This window comes from Cibotium barometz, chromosome 29 (genome assembly GCF_041138505.1).
Source record: "Cibotium barometz isolate CiBa-2024 chromosome 29, ASM4113850v1, whole genome shotgun sequence".
NCBI lineage: Eukaryota > Viridiplantae > Streptophyta > Polypodiopsida > Cyatheales > Cibotiaceae > Cibotium > Cibotium barometz.
In genome coordinates, this window is record NC_141074.1 from 2,120,001 (window position 1) to 2,137,500 (window position 17,500).

The 17,500-nt window shown below is 41.6% G+C and overlaps 1 long non-coding RNA gene across 1 annotated transcript in view; it reads left to right on the top strand.

Annotated features, from left to right (window-relative positions):
* LOC147621728 (uncharacterized) overlaps window positions 1-17,500 on the top strand; it is a 97,185-nt gene that overhangs the window by 79,495 nt on the left and 190 nt on the right. The gene's annotated exons all lie outside the window — the stretch shown is intronic.

Sequence of the window (17,500 nt, forward strand, 5' to 3'; positions counted from 1 at the left end):
GGGTTCTTGATCAAGAATAATGAAGAAATGGTCAACCTACAAGAGGAAATAGCTGTAAAAGAAAGCTTGGTGGATGCTGAGTAGCAAAGGGCTACAGATTTTAGTGAAAGATTGAATCTGATGATGAAGTGTGCCATCAAAGCTGAGAAAGAGCTACAAATAAAGGAGCAAGAGTCAAATCAGCTCCACATAGCTCTTAAAGTGGCAAATGAGCATAGGATGTGGTCACAAGAGGCATTGAATCAGCTGCTAAATAATAGACCCAGAGTTGGTTGCCCCTGCTGTGATGTAAGCTGACAAAGCACTTAAAAAGGAAAATAAAAATCTGGCCGACCAGGTCAAAGCCAAATAACTACAAGTCAATCTACTAACATAGATATTCTTAACCAAAGAGAAAGACTTGGCAGTGCAAGTAAAGTAATTACAGGTACAACTAGAAGAAGCAAGAAGGGAAGCCACACACAAATAGAAAGTCAACCAATTCTCCCACTCCCTAAAGTACCTCAAGATTGGGAATCTTTCAACTTGGATATGCTAGACTCAGTAACAAAAGAAGAAGCCCCTAGCACCTCCCAAGCACCAATAGCCAGCTCAAGCGCTGACTACTCTCAAGCAGAGATGGAACTCCGAGTATACATTGCTGAGTGCCTTGAGCTTGTACAAAAGGAATGCATGGAATGGGAGAGAAAATTAATACATTGCGCCAATTTATGTTCCAGAAACAGGGAGAGGCGACCAACAACAAATGGAACCAACCATTGCTCCCATATGCTCTTATGAAGCATGAAGTGCAAAAGGCAAGAGAGAGATTACAACCACACTGTGTGGAGGAAGAAATAGGTGGATATGAACCAGTCTCCTTAGAGCAATGGCAATCAAAGGCAAATATGCAAAATCACCCAACCTGGAGAATATCCTAGTTCAAGAAATGTCCAAATAGCAGGACCACATATGCGAGAGCAGTAAGGGCACTTTGCATTGATCCTATCTTTTGTCCCTGGTAAGACGAAGAAGGAATTGGGAGGATTATGAACGTATAAAGCATAGTAGGCCAACATGGTTAAACTATCTTCTACTACCCCAACCTGAAGGAGCTAAGCAGCGAGAGAATCCTACATGCTCCAAACCCTCAAACAATGTATAAACTACTTCAAGGGAGTGCCCAACCTCGCATGTATAATGCTTGGCAAAATTTACAAAATGCTTATACTATGCATTGAGAAATTCCATGACACAATCCACATGAGGGTTACCTTGACTCGGTTTCTAGAAGGAAGAGACAGATTGAGCTGGAATTTATAGATTGCACCACCACTGTCAGTGCTCATGGGACTATATGCTAGATTGCAATTCCTATTGGCTCATCAGCTGCAGACCTTTGGGGATGCATTCTACATAGGATTCTTTGAATATCAAAGCCAGATTTTTGGTCCCATAATGAATGACATCAGCTCTAGACTAATCACGTATCAATCTATGGAAATGTGAAAACCATTACGCAATATAGTCAAGGAGTTTATAATCAAAAGAAATTATCAATGCCACCTTAAATGTTTGACATACATCAACAGGCGTGTCATAAACACAATGTCTAAGGAGACAAATGGGAGAAGGGAGGGTAGGGAGGGTAAGGAAATATGAATTAAAAATGTGGATGTTCATAATTAAGCAACACATAATGCATGGGAATTAGATATAGGATGTGGTTGCATGTGGGTAAGATGTGTGCAACACATATATAGACATGAAGGAATGGGTACGCATCTCCTGGCATGGATATGAGAGATATTATGGCATGTGCAGGGATGTGTATGGATCAAGTTTTTCTAGGAAGGGATGTTGGGACATGTAAAGGTATGGTACGGATGTATATGTATATGGAAAACATGGGAAAGTATGGCATCACATGTGCACATGGCTAGGGATGTGGAAAGATGTGCGCAAGGGGTCAAAGAATGTGTGAGGGATGTGTGGTGGTCTCTTTACATGTGTGGGACATGTATATGAATGTGTACATCATGGTGGAACACCATTATGACATGTTTAATGATGTATTTGCATGATGGTAGGAGGACTTTGATGGGTATGGGATGTCATTGGTATGTGCATATGGTCTAGCATGGGTGATGGATGTGTTAGGCATAGTCGTAGTATGTGTAGGACTGTCATTACATTGTTGGAGTATGTGGAATGATGGCATGGGTATGTGTACGCATGTGATGCATGGGTTAGACATGTGTATAGATGTGCTGGAAACATTTACTCATGTGAGGAATGTGAAGGCTATGTCCTTTTGTCATGTTATGGTATGTGTATGCATGTCTTTGTACATGTATAGGATGTATGCATGTCTTGTACGGATGTTTATATTTGCATTAGAACGGAGAAATATTACAATATATAGGTGCACGTAGGAAGCGCTGCAAGCATCACCTTCTTCTCTTTGTGTAAGCTCTTGTAAGTGCAGCTAAAGTGAGTATCCTCTAAAAACCTAGAAATTGACTTATATACCTAGGCTTTTTTAGAAGTGGTTTCATACTTAATTAAAGAGCTAAAATTACAAGGTGGAAGCCCATGGCTCTTCTAATCAATCGGCAAGATATTTACAAGGATTTCTGCGGCTTTTAATTAAAATGGGTAAGTGCGCGAAAATAAATCAATTCTTCACATAGCCGCTTCCTGAGTCTTCAAGTAGCCGCTTCCTGCATCCCATGTCACTTTAACTTTGCCTTTTTAAAGCTTCCGCTTTAATCTCCCGCTTCTGCCTCATAAACTACTTCTTCATCGACTTAGCAGCTTCTCGTTGACTTGCTATTGACTTGTCCCGAAAACACTATCCCCTTCCTATTTCAGTGTCCGTCCTGGGACACTGGTAATGAGGTGTCCAAGGGTAGCTGTCGTGGGAATTTGATTTGTTGCAGTCTAGGTGAATGCTGACTTGAGTTGTCATTCGAGAAGATTAGCATGGCACGACTTATGGCAAAGAAGCACTCCTGTATGAAGAGGCTTTGACTGGATCGGTGAACCTCATTCGACTGGTAGAGTTTTCTATTAGCGCTCTTTGATTTTGCATGGCTGTGGTGGCTCTCCTTGTACCTGGATGGTGTAGATTGAAGTTTCCAATAATGTCTTTATTGAGAAAGAAAAGAATTATGGTGCTTAACACCTGATTTAGCCGAGGGGAAAAACCCAGTGGGAAACAGTCCCGTGGCTTGTTGATCTTATTGATTATGTACATTTCCTGGAGTTCTCCTTAGAGAGTATCTCATGTGATGATGGTGCATGGGTGGAAGCAACAAGCGTTCTTGATGCATGTGTCCAAGTGTGGGACACCCTAGTATGCATTCACAAAGTATGCAATGAAAACGATATGTTGTGCGAGAAGAGTAATAATGGATTCTTTTAGAAGTAAATGTAGCACATAGAGCACTTTAAAGAGCTATAATAGTTTCCATTACTTTCTAAAAGGGCTTTTGATGTCGAGGTTTCTCCACTCTCCTTACCGTGCACATGTGCGTGAGTGTAGGACTCTCCGCCTCTCCACCAACATTTACAATAATAGACTTGGACTCTTATGCTCATCTCATCTAGCATGAGCGACACACTTAATAGCTCAACTCTCTAGCTTGAGCAGTAGCCTACTAGTAACTACGACTCATACATAAAAGTTATTATGGACATGAAGATCTGGGACTAATGCCTTGCACATTTTCTGGCTTGGCTACCCGACTCTTGACTCTTGTGCCTACCAACAAGTTTTGGGTTGGTGGTGACTTGGACTTTCTTTGATTGTGTCTTGAAGTACACAAATATGAACCTATTGTACCTTTTCCAGGAAGTTTGGTGGTTGATAGTCTTCATTGTGCAATCAAGGCTTCCAATTGTAGCTTGCTTGCAGTTATAGTTGTTTGAGAGGTTAAGGAAACTGCTGCAGCCTTGTAAGTACTCCTGCTGCTATTGTTTGATAGTTATCAAACTCCCCATTGGCAAAGTATTTCATCCACTATTTGATCCATATCTTGAATTGGGCTTGGATCAAAAATAGGGTTGATGGTCATGAAGAATTGTGAAGACAATGGTTCACCTTCTTTGAACTGTTGAATCTGTGCTTCTTTATTATCTTCACTAGAACAACTCTTAGGGACCCATATTTTACCTGTGGTAGATGTTGGCCTTGAAGATGTTTGAGGTTTTTTGACAGTAGAGAGTTTCTTTGGCACCCACTATTGTTCTAGCTTAGTTGTTATGGCTCTATTCAAGTGAGTACTTGGTGTCACTTGCTACCCTGCTTTGGCCAGTTGAAGTAGGTTTGATGTGGTAGTTTTTATGGGCCTCCAATGATTGGCTTGAGTGGTTGGTGAGGCTTATTTGCTTGTGAGGCTATACTCCTTGCTTGGCTTTGTATTAGAGCTTTTGGTAGCCAAATTTGAGATTGTCCTTCATAGTAGTCCTGTGCCTTGAGGAGGTCTTGTGGAACAACCCACCCCCTGTTGTTACTGTCTTTGGTGAGGCTTATTTGCTTGTGAGGCTATACTCCTTGCTTGGCTTTGTATTAGAGCTTTTGGTAGCCAAATTTGAGATTGTCCTTCATAGTAGTCCTGTGCCTTGAGGAGGTCTTGTGGAACAACCCACCCCCTGTTGCTACTATCTTTGGTGGTGAAGCTTCTGACTTGGATCCGAACAAGGTTGGTTCTTCCTTTGGACGACATTTGAGCTAACTTTTCCTTCGGGATCCATTCTTGTCGAAAGCTTGCATAGGTTGTGGACGCTTCCAAAGTTGAAGCTTTAGTTGACCTTTGACGTCTTTTCTTTTATTGCCTCTGCTTTTGCTTTGACCTTTGAGTGGTTGTCTTTTGGCTTTGTTGTTCTTTTGTTGGAGTTATTGTCGTGGAAGACACTTTATAAGCTAAGAACTGTGGTTTTAGTAGCCATAGCTCTCGATTGGCTTCATTGTACCCTGCTTTTGACCTTTGAGTGGTTGTCTTTTGGCTTTGTTGTCCTTTTGTTGGAGTTATTGTCGTGGAAGACACTTTATAAGCTAAGAACTCTGGTTTTAGTAGCCATAGCTCTCGATTGCCTTCATTGTACCCTTGTGCCTCCAATGAATTGATAGTAGAAAGCCGTCCACTTGATTTGACTTTGTTTGTTCTTTGACGCTCTACCCAAACATATTTGTCACCCTCACCGGTTCTATGTGCTTCCACCATTGGTTTTGGCACCAGAACTTGCTGCATCTTTTGTTGTTGATCTTTGAGTGATGGGGTACTTTGGTTGGTAGATCTTGCTACATTGTTGGCTTCCCTGTTGTGTCCTATTAGACCGCCTTGTTGTCGTTGATGAGGACGTCTTTTGCTCCTTTGTGAGTGGATTGGTGAGACAACTGTGGTTGGATGCTGAGGATGGGACTGATGATTTTGGCAAATGTGGACAAGCAGATTCGTCAACCTTGGCTTTCCCTTTGTCCATTGCAGGTCTCTTTGGTTGAGACTTTATATGCTTCAACACCTTTGGGGATGTTGCTGGTACTCCTTCATAGAGTGGTACGACCACTACCTTTCTTTCTACATTAAAGAACGTCATGTGCCGAAAGGTCCAACCTATTATGCAGTTCCCTTTTGCCATCCATGCTCGACTGAGAACTAGTTCTTCATGTAGATTCCCTGGAGCCATGACAAAATACTTGCCTGTCTCAGAGTATTCTTCTATCTCCCATGAGATTTCAATGACTCCTAAACAATCACCAAACACATTTGCAGATTTTTGCACAAACTTGGTTGTTGAAGTGAGATTAGGCTCACCTAGCGAACGCCAAGTTCAATGGGACATCATATTCTTATTTGCACTCATGTCAATGAGAGCTAACCTTTGTTGTCGAGATCCATCTTTGTGTTGCATGCTCATGACAATCCTCGCAGGGTGAACATATGAATCTTTGTGGTCATTTGTAGCATGAACTGCTATTGGCAGCACTATTGGTGATGTTTCCTGTGGAGTTTGTGGCTTGAAGCTTGATGAAGTAGCATCTCCTATCTTCAGATTTGGCAGCGGTTGCACAAAGATTTGTTGGGATGGTTGTGCTTGCTCTAGACTCCTTGATGATTCGGTATTTGCAACGTTCGTTGAATCCTTGATGAAGTGTGATTGATCTGATGCTTTTACATCCTTTTTTGTAGGCTCTGCTCTTGGATTCTCTAGAGTCTTTTGGTTGGCATGTGCAACTTGTTCTTTGCCTGTGTCGTCCACTCTATCCTTTGTAGAATTTGCTTTTTGTAAGTCTTCAACCTCCTTTTGTCTTCTTGTCTCAGAGCTTTCATGCTGTTGTTCTTCTTCTTTGACAAGGAACTGCATGGATGCTCCTTTAGCTTTTCTAGCTTTGCGTTGTCAGCTTGTAGCTCTATAACCTGAGACTTCAAGAGATTTGTCGTACTATCGGGGGTAGAATTTGTCTCATTTGAGGGGACCTTGGTGGAGAAGATGCCTTGGAAGACAAGTGAGTGGATGCTCTAGGAGAATTCTGCTCCTGAGGCTTTGTGGTGTCTTGACCTTCCATAGCACTTTCTATTGGCTTCTCTTTGCTTGTTGGACAGTTCACTAGAAGGTGGGCTACTCCATAGTCCTTGCATGTGTCGTTCTGCTGAAACGTCCTAGCACCAAGTGGATCAACTGGTGGTCCCTGGTATAGTTGATACTCATTGCCATCTATATCTTTGTATGCATATGAGAGATCTTTCACATGAAGATACTTGAATACTCTTAGAGTGTCTGGCTTTTGAGCTTGACGAGAAAACACAAGCTGGAATTGGCCTCCTTGTTTGTCTTCACACAAGCTGGAATTGGCCTCCTTGTTTGTCTTCATACAAGCATTGAATGCTTGTTTGACGTCGTGGCTATTTGCTTCAATTGGAAGCTTCCTTCAGTTCTGTACTCTGAGAGAGGCTTCATTTGAGTGTATTCCACTGGCTCTCCACATATTGACTTGCATGAGGAAGTGTATGTAACACAGCCTCGTGGTTTTGTTCAGAAAGAGCAAGAGAACAAAGTGTGCAGGTTAAATAAAGAAAGCATTGTATGGTTTAAAGCAAGCACCTCGTGCTTGGTATGAGAAGATTCATGCATATTTCATTGCACGGTTTTTGTAATAGTCTAATAGAAAGCACTTTGTATGTCAAGCATGTGGATGATGTACTTTTGATACTTGTTCTTTATGTTGATGACATGCTGCTCACTGGTCCAAACAAGATGAATATTGTTGATTTTAAGGCTGAATTGAATTCAGCTCTTGAGATATGTCAAATTTGGGCCTCTTACATCATTATTTGAGCATTCAGTTTAAGCAATGTGATGGAGGTTATGCTTTATGTTAAACAAAGTACATTGAGACTTTGCTACGCAAATTTGGTCTTGAGGATTGCAAACCTATTGCTACTCCTATATGGAAATAGGTTTGAAGCTTAGTCTTCATGATGTTGGAGACTACTTTGACGTTACCCTCTATATCAGTAGTAGGCAATTGGTTGTCTTATTTATTTATGCATTACGAGGCTAAATATTCAGTTTGCAGTCTCACAAATAAGCAAGTTTATGCATTGCCTAGTTTCTAGGCATTGGTAAGTAGTTAAGCGGATCTTTTGTTACTTGAGTGGCACTACACACCTTAGATTGTTTTATCCCAAGGGGGGATCATTGGTTCCAAATTTGCATGCTTTTTCAGATTCTGGTTGGGCTGGTTGTTATGACACACACGTGTCCACTAGCAATTTTTGATTCATGCTTGGTAGCTCTTATATATCATTGTTGAGCAAGAAGCAGCCTACAATGGCCACTTCTAGTTGTGAAGCTGAGTACATGGTAGCTTTCACAGCTACAATTGAGTGTGTTTGGCTCAGACGCCTTGCAGCTCATTTGGGTGTTGGACAAGATGCTGCCACCACCATCTACACTAACAGTCAAAGCGCACTGGCAGTTGCAAGAAATCTAGTATTTCATGCTCGTACAAAGCACATTGAGGTACATTATCGCTATGTTAGGGAGAGACTCTCAGCAGGAGAGATCAACTTGGCTTATGTGCCAACACAGGACAACCTTGCAGATCTTTTCACAAAGGCTTTGCAACGTGAGAAGTTTGAAGCTTTTTGCAAAGCTTTGGGCTTACTCCCTTTTGTGGATTGATGTCAGTCCATAGAGACCAACACTTCTCAATACATAAGTGCGAGCTCATGTTCACCGCATCAATCCCAAGGGAGATTTGTTATGATATTATGTTAGTGATGTGTGTGAAAACACTTAGGACCACTGGGGCACTTTTTCCTCTTTAGGAGGTTTTTTCCCCCGTGCATTGTATATATGCGCATCACTCTAAGGCTACCTTATCTTTGTACTTGCACACTAAGTACTACTACTTTGTGTTGCCAAGAGATAGAGAGGAGAGAGCTTGAGCTCTTGCAAGCACACACACACTCACACACAAGAGTACACAAAGATGGAGCCTGAAAATCTTCTTCTTCTTCACACAAAGATGGAGGCTGAACATCTTTTTCTTCTTCTTCTTCTTCTTCACACAATACAAAATGATAGTAGAGGTCTACAAAAAACATAAAGGGAGGACAACCTGAAAAGGTAGTATGTACAATGGTCAATGTGAAACCGCTAGTGAGTGACCTGGCAAGATAAGTGTGCCATCACTCTTGGTAGGTAGACCCGTCAATGAAGTATAGCTGTAGTATCACTGGCAAAGATCCTCGTATCCACTACCACGTGCCAGTGATGAATGTCGGTGGGGAATTAGCCAGGTGGGCCATGCACCACTCATCAATGAGCAGACCATCTGTGTTGCTTACTGGTCAAAGGGTGTACATGATGATTTACCAGATGCATATTTGTTCAACATCAAGATGATCCCTAAATGGAGTGAACAATATGTGTTGCTAATGACAATTGGTTGGCTAGACATTTTATTGCCAATCACAAAAAAGCAAGCAATGATTCAAGGATCCGTATCTTTGACTATGCTTGTAGAAAGATTATACCACATGGGGCAAGATGGGGTTCTACGCCTATGCATTGAACCATTCGAGAAACCTCATTACTTGCGCTAAGCACATATAACCATAGGAGGGATCCACACTAAATGCCAAAGACCAACCCCCGCGTTCTGTGCTCTGCGCGCTTGAAATCTAGATGCGCTCTGTGTATGTCAAAAAAAATGGTATGTGCTCTGCGTATGCTAGGATTTTGTTATAATTGTTTATATGCAAATGGCCAACGTGTTTATTGGGCATCGTGTGAAAGGGCTTCCTTTGAAGGTATAGTGTGAAAGGCCTCTTATTTTCAAATTTCAAAATTCAAAATTTGAGGGGGAAGCCATGGAAGAAGCAAGCAGGGTACTCCCTCTCCCTCTCTCCTTGCCCATGTGGGCTCGCTCTTCTACCCACGCCCTCATTGGCCTCTTTGTTGTGCTACCCCCCATGCCCTCTCTTTGCTGCTCCACCCATGCAGGGCCTCTTTTCCTACCCACGCCCTCTCCTCCCTCTCTTCTTCTATGGAGATGGAGCAACTCCATAGAGCAACACGCGGGGCCTCTCTTTGCTGTCCTATCCTCTTCTATGCACGCCCTCTGTTCCTCTATGTCCTCCCTCTCTTCTTCCATGGAGATGGAGCAAAGAAAGCAAGAGTTTATGGGCAGTAAAACTTATGTCCTCCCTCTCTTCCTCCATGGAGATGGAGCAAAGAAAGCAAGAGTTTATGGGTGGTTAAACTTCTGTTCCAATTCTGGTTTCTTTCCCCAAGGCGGTAAAACTTCTATTGCAGTTCCAGTTTCTTCCCCCAATCCCAAGTTTCTTCACCGAAACCGAAGCCCAAGCCCAAGCCCAAGCCCAAGCCCAAGCCTGGTCCCGGTCCCGGTCTTTTGATAGTAGTTATGCACCACTATTATATATATAACCCTACCTACATAAACCCAATTTAGCTTTATGGGATTACTCAAAAATCCCTCTCCCTCCCCTCATCCTTCGGCCCAAATGTCTACTGTAGAAGAGTAGGCTCAAACCCAAGTTTGAGCCTCAAACTTGGGCTTGAGTCTTGTGAAACACACAAGGCTCAAACCCAAGTTTGAGCCTCAAACTTGGGCTTCAGTGATATAATTGTGCATGATGTGGATCTCCCTTTGTTGCAATGGCCCTTGATGCCTTTTCCTTGAATTACTACCATGTTTTTCCCATCATTTCCTTTCTACATATGTGTATATCCCAAAGTGTATATGCTGAAACGAACGTGTATCTATCAATATGCATTTTTTTGCAATTTTGAAGACATCCCCTCATTTCCTATGATGTGTAGAAGCTAATGATGTCACACCCATTTCAAATGAGTTTTTCGAAGTAGTTTATTTGCCATGTTTCTTGCTCAAACTCAGACTTTGGCAGAAATTTTTGCTCTTGTGCCCACATTGAAGCTCTAAAAGTGATTTTGATGCTATGGCATGTTAGTCCCATGTTAGATGTATCCCCCCATGTGGTTAGTTTGTGAATTGGACCCCCCAATTGGAGTAGATCTAAGATTTTTAATTTTTTGCCACTCAGGCAATCTATGGTCCGTATGCGCAACGGTAGTACATTGGGTACATTTGGAGAGCCCAAACGCTCTCCGAATGCACCCAATGCTCAACCATTGAGCATTGGGTGCATTTGGAGAGCGTAAACGCTCTCTGTAAACGCTCTCCGAATGCACCCAATGCTCAACCATTTACGCTCTCCAAATGCACCCAATGCTCAATGGTTGAGCATTGGCTGCATTCGGAGAGCGTGTGGGCTCTCCAAATGTACCCAATGTACTACCGTTGCGCATACGACGGACCATATCTATGGTCCGTATGCGCAACGGTAGTACATTGGGTACATTTGGAGAGCCCAGATATGGTCCGTATGCGCAACGGTAGTACATTGGGTACATTTGGAGAGCCCAAACGCTCTCCGAATGCACCCAATGCTCAATGGTTGAGCAACGGGTGCATTCAGAGAGCGTTTGGGCTCTCCAAATGTACCCAATGTACTACCGTTGCGCATACGGACCATATCTATGGTCCGTATGCGCAACGGTAGTACATTGGGTACATTATGGTCCGTATGCGCAACGGTAGTACATTGGGTACATTTGGAGAGCCCAAACGCTCTCCGAATGCACCCAATGCTCAATGGTTGGGCAATGGGTGCATTCGGAGAGCGTTTTGGGCTCTCCAAATGTACCCAATGTACTACCGTTGCGCATATACGGACCATATCTGGGCTCTCCAAATGTACCCAATGTACTACCGTTGCGCATACGGACCATAGATATGGTCCGTATGCGCAACGGTAGTACATTGGGTACATTTGGAGAGCCCAAACGCTCCAAATGCACCCATTGCTCAACCATTGAGCATTGGGTGCATTCGGAGAGCGTTTGGGCTCTCCAAATGTACCCAATGTACTACCGTTGTGCATACGGACCATAGATTGTGGCAAAAAATTGAAAATCTTAGATCTACTCTAATTGGGGGGTTCAATTCACAAACTAACCACATGGGGGGATACATCCAACATGGGACTAACATGCCATAGCATCAAAATCACTTTTAAAGCTTCAATGTGGGCACAAGAGCAAAATTTGCTGCCAAAGTCTGAGTCTAAGCAAAAAACATGGCAAATAAACTACTTGAAAAAACTCATTTGAAATGGGTGTGACATCATTAGCTTCTACACATCATAGGAAATAAGGGGATGTCTTCGAAATTGCAAAAAAATGCATATTGATTTAAAAAATCCAAAGTACTTGGACTTCTCACCCAAATCCTTCCGAAAACCAATAAATATAGAGACTCCATCATTGCATTTTCTTAGAGAAAAAAAAGTGGATTGAACAGTATGCCCATGCCTCTGGCAGGCCAAAAATGATTGTTAAAAACCACTACCTAGTCCCTAGAGTGGATGATTAGCTAGACAAGCGTAAAGGTGCAAGTGTTTTCAATAAACTTGATTTGAAATAGGGCTATCATCAAGTCTACATGGATTCATTTGACATATTTAAAAATGTATTTTGCACACAATGAGGACACTATGAGTTCAATGTCATGCCCTTTGGACTCAGTCATGTCCCTACTACTTTTGCATGCATAATGAACAGATTTTTTAATGACCATCAAGACTTTGTTATTGTGTTTTTTGATGACATATTGGTTTTTAGTCACCCTCAAGAAGAGCACCAAGAACGCTTTCACCTCTTGAGAAAAAATGAATTGTATGTGAACCCAGATAAAAGCCAATTCTTACAAACAAAAACTGAATATTTAGGTCGGATTGTCTTAGCACATTGCATAAGAGTAGACCCTAAAAAGGTCCAAACTGTTCAAAATTGGCCTACACCTAAAAACTTTAATGAAGTTAGAAAGTTTCTAGGTGTATCACACTTTTGTCATAAATTTGTTAAAAATTTCTCACGCATTTCCTTGTTGTTGACTGTACTACTTCTCAAGTTGATAGCGAGCATAAACCGTTTGAAACATTGTTGGGATTCTTTTTTGGCTTAGTTTTGTGGAATTTATATATGGATGCATGATTAAGGTTACGGATGCCCAATGCCCTCGGCATAGTGGTTGGCCTTGACCACTTGTGTACATACTACAATGTGTCCCTTTGTCAATACCTTATCGGGAGGTTGGATGTTGGAATTGACTTCTTTCTTTCTCTAGTATTGCTCTAAATTTTATGTTAACATGGTTTTTGTTTGGACAAATTCAAATGCAATATGGTTTAGAGTTCATTTCACATGGAAAGTATGATGCACAAGATTGCATGGTATCTAGGATGTTGTGGTGTGTATCTCATAAAATCTAGCTATGATTCCTATAAAAAGTGATGGGAAATTATTTGGAAAGCTTAATTATGCTGTCAAAAGGAATCTTGAAAATTTTGGTAACATTTGGTGTCTGTTTGATCAAATTCCCCCTTTAAGGGATGTTTTTTATGTGAAGAAATGGCAAGAAATGTAGTAGAGCCGACATATTTTGGGGGGTTCTGGTAAAAAAGGAATCAAAAGTTCCACATCACTCAAGATTCTATGATTTTTATAAGTGAGGACGCTTTATGAACAAGAAAACCAGCCCATCTCTCTCTCCTTGGGGGTTGTACAAGGGTTTCTCCCAAGCTCATGTTGTGTTGTCTTGTACCCGTCTTCATCATATTTCTCCATGTTTGGAATGACAAGAGTATGAATTAAAGCTTATTAGTGTCAAATAAGTGATTATGAAAGTTTTTAAAGTGTGTGGCTTTGCGTGTTCATGGAGAATTAAGGACAAGGGAGGAGGCTTGTTTTGCACAATTTGTGGGTACAACTATGCAATTAGAGGTGATAGATATATTTGGAACAAAAGATTTGGGAGGGAAGTGAATTATCTATGCTTTAGATAGTGGGTTTTTTAGGCCAATCATGTTGTATGATTGAATGAAATTTTCTTTCTTGGTGGTGAGTGATGGCTACAAAGCAAAACCTCTAAGTACCTTAACTTGCTTTGTAGACTATTTATGGTTAACAGTTGCTTGAAAATCCTAAAAGTCAAGGCTCAAGTTGATTAGAGGAAGAATCATTCATGTGTTTTTTGTGAAGGTTTTATGTCGGGAAAGTTTTAAGCAAGATTGGGTTTGCAAACAAAGAAAAGGTTTTGTTGATGTGCTTGAAGCTTTGACTCCTATTTGCTCATGTTGATGTGCTCATGAGCCTTTTTCCTCTTGTTTTAAGCCTTTTATCATGCTACTTTTGGTGTTCTTGTTTTGGGCATGTGTCGCTAAGTATTTGGTGTTCGGTTGTTGTTCGTAGCCCTTATATGTCTCTTCAATTCTAAGGTTGGAGGGTGAGTGGCTAGAGAGGCAAAGTTTTCATTTCTTTTATCACCACCCAACAACTTTTTGTGCCCCCACTAAGGAGCTTGCTCAAGTTCTTTCAGCTCTCACAAGGAAGTTACTATCACATTTAATTATCCAAAGCTCCATGGCAACATACGTGAAGATGTCTCACTTTTCCTAGACTAGATGGAAATTGCTTGTACAAGCAATCATATAGTGTATCTTGCACAGGTCTTGAGGCTCTTATAGATATGTGTCAAAGGGGATGCACAAAAATGGTTATAGCCCTTTACGATAAAGTTGGTTGCTATAGACCCACCAATAGAAGTTACAGTGGAGTCTTTAAAAGAGTCCTTAAAGGTTGAGTTTTGTAAAGTCAATGATTTTGAAAAGACTTGGAATGCCATCAAGATAGGGTGAGATTAAGTCACTAAAGTCTTATGTGAAGCAATTTGTGGACCTATGGGAGAAATTATATGGGGCCCTTGTGTCAGAGCACCCCACCCACATGATGAAGAAAGACCATTGTTTGCAGAGTTTAAAGCCCAATTTGTGGTGAAAGGTGGAGTTAAAAAAGCCTACAGCTTTTAAGGATGCAGCGCGTGCAACAAAAAGTAAGGAATGGAAATATCAATAGCTAACCCAAATGGGGATGGGGGTTCCTAAGATCAAGATAGAGACTAGGAGAATGGAAACTATTCCTATTCTTATTCCAAGTGTGATTCGAGTTGCAGCAATTGCAACACCTGTTAAAGACAACAAAATGAAAATGGATTTGAAGCAGATGTTGGATCTCATGAAGAAATTCACCCTAAATTTAAAGAAATACTAGTGGTAGAGGGTTTTATGGTGGAAGAGTGAGGTTCCCAATCACTTGTTACAATTACAAGGAGCTTTGTCATTATTCTCCATAATGCAACAAATCACCGAGGATGTGTTTCCTTTACCATGGTCCATCATAGATACCCTACAGGTCCACAATGATTATGGAATTGAGATTAAAAGTGAAGCAGGTCCTAGCAGATTCAGTGCAGATGAGAAGGGTAAAGCCAAGGCCATAAATGTCATCACTTTAGAAAAAACCAAGTAGGTAGAACCAGATGTTATGCCAATTGAAAAGAGGACTACTTAAGAGAGAGAAGCTAACAAAGGGATTACAAATCCAAGCAAAAAGAAAGGCAAAATGAAAGAAGCTAATGATGCAACAAATAAGAAAAAGAAGAGACCTTAAAGGAAATTTCAAACTTCAGAGAGAGAGAGAGAGAGAGAGAGAGAGAGAGAGAGAGAGAGAGAGAGAGAGAGAGAGAGAGAGAGAGGTGTTCATGTGACATAAAGAGAGAGAGAAATGCTCAACCTTAGTTAAAAAAATTAAAATATATATATATATTAAAGCCATGCCCACTAGTGTGACCTTTTTTAAATTTGAAAAAAAGGGGTTTCCCATCGACACCGTTTCTGTAAGATGAGAGTTCTGAGCATTTTTGCGAGCTAGCCCTTACAACCATCCATGACATCCAGCTTTACAGGGAGTTGTACCCATTCAAAAAAGACGTTACCATGCTACTACATCAAAGCCTAGATCTTTTCATTCCTAGGCATTAAGGAAGCTAGAACCTAGTGAAACAGGCTATAAGCCCTTCCCATGGAGACATACCTAGCTTTAGGGGAGCTAGACCTCTCTGATGAAGAGCTTCTACGAGGCGAGCCTCTCAACCAAGTTGACATGGTCTCTACATCACCCAGCTCGCTGCAAAGCTCGAGGCGCTAACAATCTCCTTCTTCTTCATTCTTTCAACATGCATGCAGCTGCATGCATGTCAACTCTCCACACCTGTATGTCGCCTCTCCACACCTACTTGCACGCCATCAATACTCGACAGTCCCACACATGAAGGGGGAAAGGACACCCTAAAGTGCAGGAGACCCTTCATTTCCAAAAAATAGCATGAAAAACTATGGTCGGTGGGGCAAGGGCAGTAGGGTAGCCCGAGAGGCTCCCTTGGGCATGTTGCCACTTGGAGCAACGGCCCCTGGCTGCAGTGTCACCGCCCTCAAACCCTACCACAAAGGTAAAATCCCAAAATTCCAAAACCTATATGAACCTTAAAATCTTATATTTAAAGTTAGTATCACAAGGTAATTAATGAACAAACATTTTTTACACATTGTGGCCACCTATTAATATTCGTTCCCTACAATGGTACCTAAGTATAAGATGCTCCTTACTATGCCTCCTATCAAATTGGTTTTGTTATCAACACACAGTATTTATGAACATAAAGCGTAATATTACAAAGTAACATTTAACATTCCCCACTTGTGTGAGTTTTCCTATAAACCGGTTGTAGGCACCCACACACTCCGTGCATGTGGAAGTTGAATTCCTACCCTAATCCAAATGGGCTTACACTAATCGTGGTAACTTTTTAAGCCAACCCATCCTATCAAAAATACTAAATTGCTTCATACTTGCTTACACCTTAACTTTCCCATGCATCTTCGCCAAACTTATGTGAACAAAAGGATACTACCAAACTCTGCAAACCACTATGCAAACCACTTACCAAACTATGCAAACCAAAGTACTTTTACAACTATACAATTCCTTAAAAAGCGTAAAAAAAGCTTCCCCATCTCGTGTGTGCCATTGTTTGTAAGAATTCACAGACGAAGGGAGTTCATCGAGTGAAGGAGAAGGCACACAGATTCGCCATCGCCACACAGGAAGGCAAAGGCAACAAGTCGTTGCTATGTCTGTAAGGGAGGAGGCTAAATTGCCTTGCGCTTGTAAGCGACGAGGCTAAATTGCACCGCATAACATCAGAGATCAACTCTCGTCTACACCTGTGCTGGTAAACCTTGCAACGCCACATCACACAACAACTCGCATCTACGCCTGCACGATTCTATTATGGATCGTTCTCCATCATCCCCCCCTTCTAGCAAGCGTGCAAAGCTTCAGGCCACTCAAGGTGCAACCTCACATTCTGCATCTTCTCCTCTTAATACAGGTGCCTTACGATTCCCTTTCTCCCCAAAGCAAATTAATAGACAGTCTGCTTTTGAGTTAAGACGGAGAGATCCATCCCTCCATCTCCGCTTGACATCATGTGCTAATGTATCTCCTGAGGAGGAGAACGTTGATTGTATTCCCAGATTCATGCTTTCTGTGTGGCCTCGTCCAGCTGGTAGAACTGACAGGCTTTTGGAAGAGCTGACCTCACTTCGTGAGGAGGTGAGGGTGCTGAAGATGTACAGCGTATTGTGTGGCACAAGTGTCTTGGTATGTGCTGGAGATGTAATAAATTTTGTAATCAAAATCTTAGATCATTCACTCAAATTTGAGGTTGCTTGCTTCCCTGATTTTGAAGTAACATTCGTGGGAGAGAAATCAAAGAAACCATTTCAGAGTTCTGTTGGAGATGGTATAAGATATACCATCCTCCTCAAGTTTATTGCCTATCTGAGGGGAGACCTAGTTCAAGAAAAGAATGCTAGAGTAGAAGATCATCACCTTCTTTCTTCTTGTCTCCTCCTCTTGGAGAATGCAGAAAAGAGAGTGTTTGGTTGTGATACTAACAGTTAATGAGGAAATAAGATGATGATTAAAAAATCATCAGGTTTTTAGC